Genomic DNA, 8271 nt, shown 5'->3' with positions numbered 1-8271 from the left:
TTCAAGCTGGATTCAGAACAGGATGTGGAGTAAGGGAAATAACTGCTGATGTCAGATCAATCTTGGCTGAAAGCAAAGACTGCCAGAAAGATGTTTACTTATATTTTATTGACGATGCAGCAGCAGTCGTGAAGATGGGACATGTCAGAAGAGACTAGTTCTCAGAAAAGGACATTATGTCTGAGAGTCAGTGAAAAAGACCCTCAACAAGATGGAATGACAGTCATTGCAACAATGGGCTCCAATAAAGAATTGTGAACATGGCATAAGACTGGGCAGTAATTTGTTCTACATAGGGTACCAAGGGTCCAGAACCCACTGGAAAGCACTTACCACCAACTAATGTAAGCTTAATGCTTATTAGTCTTAGAGAGGGATAAAGAATTTACTTTTTTAAAAAAGATGGAAATATTTCTAAAAAGTTTTCCAAAAGAACTTTCTAAAATGGGTTAACCTACTTGTTTCACTTTTTAGACAAGGTTTACACATGATGCAAGGTCCTTATTGACAACTCAAGGTCAAGATTATGAACAGTACCTGGACTAAGCTGTCATACATTGATGCCTTCTGATGCTAGAGTTCAACACAGCTGTAAGCTCTTGTACTAAAAAACAAACAAATAGACTGATGTATTGTGTGAGGTTAATCTTATACAGTGATAGCTTGGTTGTCAAACTCAATTTGTTCCAAATTCGTGTTTGAACACCAAAAAGTTCAAGAATGGAACATGTTTTTCTCTTAAAAAATAATAGAAAATCAAATTTTATTTTGAAGGCCAAAAATTACACTTAAGAATCCATTTTTCCAGGACTTTAAATAACTATGGAGGCTTTCAGCCGTCTCACTTGGAGACGCTATAACCAGAGTTGTTTCTGATTTATTCAAATTAACGGTAACTCTTCAACCTCTTCAATGGTCTGGGTTCTTTGTTTTCCTTGTCAATTTCACACCTTCTGCTACATTAGCCATTTTAATCATATATTTTTTTATGTTGATAACGAGAAGTTAGCCATATTGTATTCAGCTGCCGAATCAAACAAGCGGTTACCTGATTAAAATTTTGGAATGATTTCTTTCTTTAACTATCATGGTTGTCAGTTTTCCTCTTAGCTTCACTGCTGGTATCCCTAACTATTCTTTGTAGCCCTGGTCACTATGTAAACAAACAAACAAAAGAAAACAGAATGATGAATGTTTTAACACACTAACACGGCACTATAGCTTGTCTGAACAAGAGTGGCTCTTAGACGGAAGTATCACCCTTTGTGTCAGCAGCAAGATGCGGCTGGGGAATCACTCTCAGCAGGTACAGGAATTTTCAAGTTGGGTTTTAGGTTCTACCAAGGAGCAAAGTAACGAACACCAATCAGATTCTCCCCCCCAGAACTTTGAAGCCACTCAGCAACCGAGGAATCCTCTGCTTCCTCTCCCTCGGTAGGGCAATCTGCTTGGCGCACATGCCTCCAAAATCACCCCCTCCCCCCGAACGCGCAGTGAAGGTGATTTTCTCCAGGACCATACAGTCTTTAAGCTTGAAAACTGGGATCTTCTGTAGACAAGCTATTTTTTGAGCTTGTTCCAGATAAATGGAGCCCGGATGAGAAGGAGCTCTCAACACAATGAGTTGCGCTGCTATTCACAATGACAGGGGTTCGAATCCACTAGCCACTCCTCAGGAGAACGATGACGCTGTCTGTTTCCGTGGAAATTGAAAGACTTAGAGGCCCCACGGCACAGCTGGACTCCATGGCAGTGAGTCTGTGTGGGTGGGCTGGCAAGAAAACCCTTGACAACTCCCTGAGGGGCTCCAGCGCAGCTCTGGCCACTGGGGTCCCAGTAACAGGTGCGGTGGGCTGGGGCTGGACACCCTTCCCTTCCCCAAAGCATCAGGGCAGGAGGCTTTCCCCGACGGGAAGAGCAGGAAAGCTGGACGTTAAGCGGTGAAAATCGGAGACCAGGTCTTCCTTCACGGGGTTCTGGGTGGAAACGGATGTGCTCAGATGTCCAGACTCCCAGCCCCTGGGACCGGATGGAGGGGCATCCCTGCGAAGGCCCGCGAACCGCGCTTCCTCTCCCGCTTGCTCGCACATACCTCACGGTCAGGCCGACACTGGCAGGCCTCACCACCAGCTCCGAACGGGGACAAGCGCCCTTCCCGGGACGACGTCTCATCGCCCTACACCAAAGGGACGACGTCTCATCGCCCTACCCAAAAGGGCTCACTAGCCCACGTGTGTTAACAATCCCAGCCGCCACAACTTGCCCGGTGATGACTCCCCGAGCCCGCAGCGGAGAGGGAGCATGCGCAATGTCGAAAGCGAGGCCAAGAGCAGGACGGAGGCATGCGCAGTGTGACGGCAAGGACGCCAGCGTGGGGCGCCAGACTTGCTCCGCGGAAAGACCACGTAGCGCGCACGCGCAGAAACCTAGGCCTCAACCCTCTGGTAGAGGGGGGAAAAGAAATCGCTAGTTACATCAGGAAAGGCCGCGTTTTGCGGGGAGACTGTAGCCTACCACGGGCCCGTCGTTCGCACGCACGGAGCGAGGGGCAAGACAGGTACTCACCGCTCTCCGCCCCGAGGCAGGCGCAGGGCCCCCTTCCGCTCACACTCGGCTCGTGCAGACCGCCTCCGCTGCTGCCGCTGGGATTCTAGCACTGTTGAATTTGACGTCACGCCACACGCCGGATGAGGTCATCGCAGACGTCGGAAGGCACTTACGCAGCACTGTGATTGGCCGCCCAGCCTTAAGGGGCGGGAGGTGGCCGTGGTGGGGTTAAGCTAAGGAGGGTTTGACGCTAATTGTGTCCCCGCCCAGGTCCACGACTTCTGAACTGAACAGAGGCGGTCCTCACGGATCTTGTCCCTCGTCCTGCCAAAGGACCTATCAGTCAGTAGGCAAATTTTTTTGTTATTGTTATTACTTTTTATATCATACTCGGGCACTCTGATGAAAGTTTATTTTGTTGGTCAAAAATTTGTAAATGCCTCCACGATGTTCCTTCGCGGACTACGGTGCACCTAACCCAAGCTATGGCTTTCTCCATTGCGTCATAGCTAGTGAACGTTGGACACTGAATATGGAACACCGAAGAACTGATGCATTTGAATTGTGCTGAGAAGAATATTGAAAGTACCATGGACGGCCAAAAGTACAAACTCATCTGTATTGGAAGAAGTTAGGCCAGAGTGCGCCTTAGAGGCAAGGTGGCAAAACTTGGTCTGATGTACTTTGGACATGTTTTCAGGAGAGAAGAGCCCTTTGGAGACGGACATCATGCTTGGTAGAGAAGCAGCCAAGGAGATGAAGACCCTCACGGAGATGGATTGACCATCAATGGGCTCAGGCTTAGAAACAATTGTGGGGTTGGTGCGGGACCCGGCAGTGTGTTGTTCTGTTGTGTTCTTAAAGTCGCTATGGGGCCAGACTGACTTCAATGACACCTAAACACAACAACAAGTAACTATAGTCAGTGAATGAAGAGCATGTTGATTGTTTTATTCGGCAGGTGTTTTTTTTTAATGTGTCTAATTGGCAAATATTTGGTATAAAGTTGACCTCTCCTTGCTGGAACTTCTTAATTAGCTGGTAAAGATGTTCCTTTGAGCTTGCTGATTGTAATTAATGTTTGCACACATAGATGGCACGTTTTTCTTTGGAAGTATTTGGGACACCTACTTCTTTATGCAGTTGTGAAAATAAATTAAAATGTTTTAATCTATTCCCCCGAGAACTCATTTTGGAATCACTCTCTTTATTTGGGCCAGGTGGGGGGGGAGTAACAAAACATAATACATATACACATGGGACACTATAAGAAAAGATGTTTTGCGGTGCCATGAAGTCGGTTCTGAATCACAGTGACCCACTGTACAACATAACAAAATACTGCCTGGCCCTGCGCCATCATAATTGATCTTATGCTTGAGCACACTGACGCAGTCACTGTGTCGTTCCATCTCATGGAGCGGTTTCCTCCTTTTCGCTTCCCCTCTACTTTACCAAGCATGATGTCCTTCTCCAGGGACTGGTCTCTCCTGACAGTATGCCCAAAGTACATGAGATGAAGTCTCGCCATCCTTGGCTCTAAGGAGTCTGCTGTCTGTACTTCTTCCAAGACAGATTTGTTTGGTCTTTTGGCAGCCCGTGGTACTGTCACTATTCTTCTCTAGCACCACAATTCAAGTGGATCTATTCTTGGGTCTCATTCGATTCTTCCTTGGTCTCCTTATTCAATGTACAATTTTCACACGCATATGAAGCAATTGAAAACACCCTGGCGTGGTTCAGGCGCACCTTAGTCCTCAAAGTAACATCCTTGCTTTCCAAAACTTTAAAGATATATTTACACCAAAAACACTAATCACCTCATGACATGGAAGGAACTGGAAATGGTTATGGTAAGTGAAACTAGTCAATCAAAAAAGGGCAAACATTGTATGAGTCCACTATTAAGAGAATAAAAACCAAAACAAAAGGTCTGCTCTCAGGTCATCCACTCTTCAAATGTGGTCTCCCAAGCAACAAGGTAGAAAGCTCGCCTTTCGTCCACGAACGCCCTCTACATGTACACCTTTAAAATCACTCTGACAGAGGAGACTCCACTCAGCTACAGTCCATGTGTTTCAAGATGTGTGGAGAGGGAGAGGGCTATTCAGTTGCTACCATACAACATTGCACTGAGGCGACCCCCAAATCAGCAGACATTCTTGCAAGGAGGATAAGAAAATTTTATTGGAAATTCAAGTAAGGTGGGGGGTGGAGGGATTAAGGTCTCAGAGAAGGCTATTATATTGCTGATGGTTGGTAAACAGGGAGGAGCAACCTCCCATTGAGAAAAAAACACCGAACTATACTTACATAGAACCTGAGGGAAGAATATGCCAGAGCTGTTCCTAATTGAACACTTTAGACCAGCTATTCAGTTGCTATCCAGCCCTTGACAACCCAGGCCATGTGCTATATAAATGGGACTTTGAACTCTCAGCTTTCCATAGGTCACACCAGAAGAATTTGATGTGGAAACCCCACTGTGTGAACTGGGTTTACCTCAAGCTTACCTGTGGCCCTTGTTCTTAAGGCTGAAACTCCCTAGTGCAGTGGTTCTCAACCTGTGTATTTGAACCCCTTTCACAGGGGTTGCCTGATTCATAACATTAGCAAAACTATAGTTATGAAGTAACAATGAAAATAATTTTTTAATGTGGAAAAGATATTTAATTGTAAAATAGAAAAGTAGGCCAGAGTACAGTTTTCAGGGTAATTGCTTCTTTATGCAGTATAGATAACCTAGAGGGGTTTTAGGAGTAGATAAACATTTTCATAAAGCAATAAAACACATCAAAAATAATAAAGCAAGAAGCATGTGTGTGGGGGTTGAGGACTGAAGTTATGTTTTACAAAAAAACAAAGAATCGTGTGGCAGAGTTAGAGTCCGTACTCTGGAATTGGACGATCTTGTGATGAGTCACAGCACAGACATACAGCTTTCACAGGGAGGAGGAAAATTGATGTCAGACACAGCTAAGGCATCACTGTAGGACAAAAAGTTCTTGTTTTACATACAAAAAAATTTTTTTTTCATTTTAAAAATTTTAATTCCTTTAGAATAATCTCCTGGGGAGGAAATGAGTCCTGGGAGTATTTTAGAAGCACATCTGCATTGAGTTTCTTCCCAAAAAACATTATCGTGAAAGCCAGTGCCTTAAAGTGCTTCCATGTGGAAAGCATGATGGTAGGCACAGAATACAGGTTCACGCATCCTCTATGAAATTCTCCAAAAAGCAGAGATTTTGCAAATTCAAGTTACCTCATGTAAGCTGCTCCTTCTAAGAACATTGTCACTCCAATAAAACTGTCTGCTAGCTTACTTCATCTCAATGGCCTAGACACGAAGTGCCGTCCACATCCCTCCATCCTTACGAACGTTCAGCATCTCCGTGGGAAAAATACCTACGCAAACGATGTGCTCTGAAATTAGAAAACATGCACAGATATAAAATTTAAAAAATATTTGCTTCATATACATGTAAATCTACTTGGGTGTAGCAGAAAGTGAACAAATATAAAAGTTTTGCTTTCTAAAAAAAAATGTTTTCAGAGAATCGGAGACCACTTTAAGCTGTGCAAAGATTTCCGGAGGAGAACTCTTCCCTTCACAGAGTAGTTTCTACCTACGGGAGAAATTCCAGCATCAGTCCACCACATAATTATACACATTTGGTCTAAACAAGCATCAGCCTTAAAACTGTTCTGTTTCTGAGAAATTAAGGTTCATACTAAAATCAAAGAATTCACAAAAACAGCGGCTTGTTGTGTTTCTTGGATCTCATAAGCAGTCTTCATCAACTCATTTGGAACTGTAAAAAACAAAACAAAAACCTATTTACAGAATTCTGTTTTAAATACATTTCACGTCTTAAGTTTTTATGTTACAAGAATTCAGAGTTCATGGCTGTATGTCCGTCCGGTCTGTAGTCTTTTCTCTTGTCCTGTATTTCCATGACTGTACCCATGCTGTGTACAGTTCAGATTGCATTCTTGCTTGCCCAGCAGTAAAATCAAACAGCAGTAACAGCTTTGACTAAACGGCTTCTTTGTGGGTCTGAAGACGAGTCATGGCTTCTAATTTCTGCCTGGAGGCCTCTGTCTCCTGTTTTTCTTTGGAAGCTGCTGTCGGTATTTTTGTGCTGCTCGGGTTGCTTCATCCAGCTGTTTCTGAAGAGCTTCTCTCTCTTCTACTTCTGCAGATTCCACCTGATTTTCAGTTCTTTCAATACATTGTCTCTTAGCTGGTGGTTCTTCACTTGTAACAGTTTCTTCAGCTATGTCTGTTGCTGGTACTGTTGATACTTGTTGTCCATCTGGCATGGTCACAATGATGGGCTGACCTATCCACTGGTGGGGATAGAGTGCAAATTCCCAAGCTGAATTCCATCTGTAACTAGTGTGATGACTTGCTGGCCCCTGAACTAACTACTTGTTGAATTGCACCATCCACAGATTCCGCGGTCACTACTTCCTCCGCGGCCAGGACTGGGGTTTCCGAAGAAGTGGATGACGGAGCAGATGCTCCAGCTAAGGCAGCTAATGTAGCTAATACTGATGTCAATGAGTTTCCAAACTGAACAGCAGAGACACCCGTTTCATCTGTCAGGTTCACCACCCCTCCAGGTCCAAGGATAAACTGTGGTGTTGCAGTATGGATCGTCCCAGTATCAGGGCTCTCTGGGTTTGTGTTGATTTGGTTCTGCATTGCAATCTGTAATATCTCTGCTAAATCTTCGTTCCCATTATCTATTGAAATATCAAATGCTGTTTTACAAAATTTAGTTGGGGTGTGTACATCAGCACCGTGTTTGATGAAAAGTTCCACCACCTCTGGATGATTGTGTTCTGTGGCCCAATGGAGAGCTGTCATCTTTGGCATGTCTTTTGCATTGACATCAGCACCATGCTTAAGTAAAACCTCTACGATGCTGGCGTGGCCCTCTGAAGCTGCCATATGTCACGGCGTCGGGTCCACTTTGGTTTGGGCATCCCTACTTACACCAGCCCGGAGTAGCACTTCCGTGCTGGAATAATGTCCGTATTGTGCTGCCAGATAAAGTAGAGAAGTTCCCAGCCAGTCTGTAGTAAAAGGAGCTCCATTTGCCATCAACATACGAACTTCGTCATCTTGACCCGCTTCTTTCCCAAATCTACCAAGGACATCTGGAAAAGCTGCGGGAGCAGGGACCCGAGGCGCCTCTTACGGGCCGGGCTGACGCAGCCCCGCTCCACACAAAGCATTTCAGCTGCACCAGGCGCTATGTTCCGAAGATGCCGCGTCTGGTCGGCGCCCCAAATCCCCACCGAAAAGTCCCCCGTGCTATGTGCAGGGACACATGGTGTGTGGCTCCCAGCACCCCTCCCCGAGCGGCCCACGAAGTCGCCTGCCTACCCAGCCGGCCTTCTCCCACCCACCCCTGACCATGTTTCTAGCGGGAGAAGCGGGGAGAGATGGGATTTTTCATTTTAATGGAGGGGAGGAAAGTGTCATTTCCACAGCTGTCATGCCGCAACGAAAATAATGTTATGGTGGGCGGTCACTACCACATGAGGAACTGTATTAGAGGGTCATGGCATTAGGAAGGTTGAGAACCACTGACCTCATGTTTCAGAGTCACATGACTGCTAGTCAAAGGTTATAGAACTGGTGATCATTGGACTTTGGTGTGGAAATCTTGCCTTGAGGACATCCAGTGAATGGTGACCTATGAGTATCATGAC

General features: G+C 45.3%; 1 pseudogene; it reads right to left on the bottom strand.

Moving 5' to 3' along the window:
• Positions 1-6583: 6583 nt before the first annotated feature.
• Positions 6584-7713, bottom strand: LOC101651404 (annotated as a pseudogene).
• Between the last annotated feature and the right edge of the window lie 558 nt (positions 7714-8271).

Source organism: Echinops telfairi, unplaced genomic scaffold (genome assembly GCF_000313985.2).
Source record: "Echinops telfairi isolate 266 unplaced genomic scaffold, ASM31398v2 ScPeMD7_7469;HRSCAF=8507_0, whole genome shotgun sequence".
NCBI classification, from domain to species: domain Eukaryota; kingdom Metazoa; phylum Chordata; class Mammalia; order Afrosoricida; family Tenrecidae; genus Echinops; species Echinops telfairi.
Note: the sequence above shows the minus strand (reverse complement) of the source record. Positions and strands in the feature narration are given on the sequence as shown.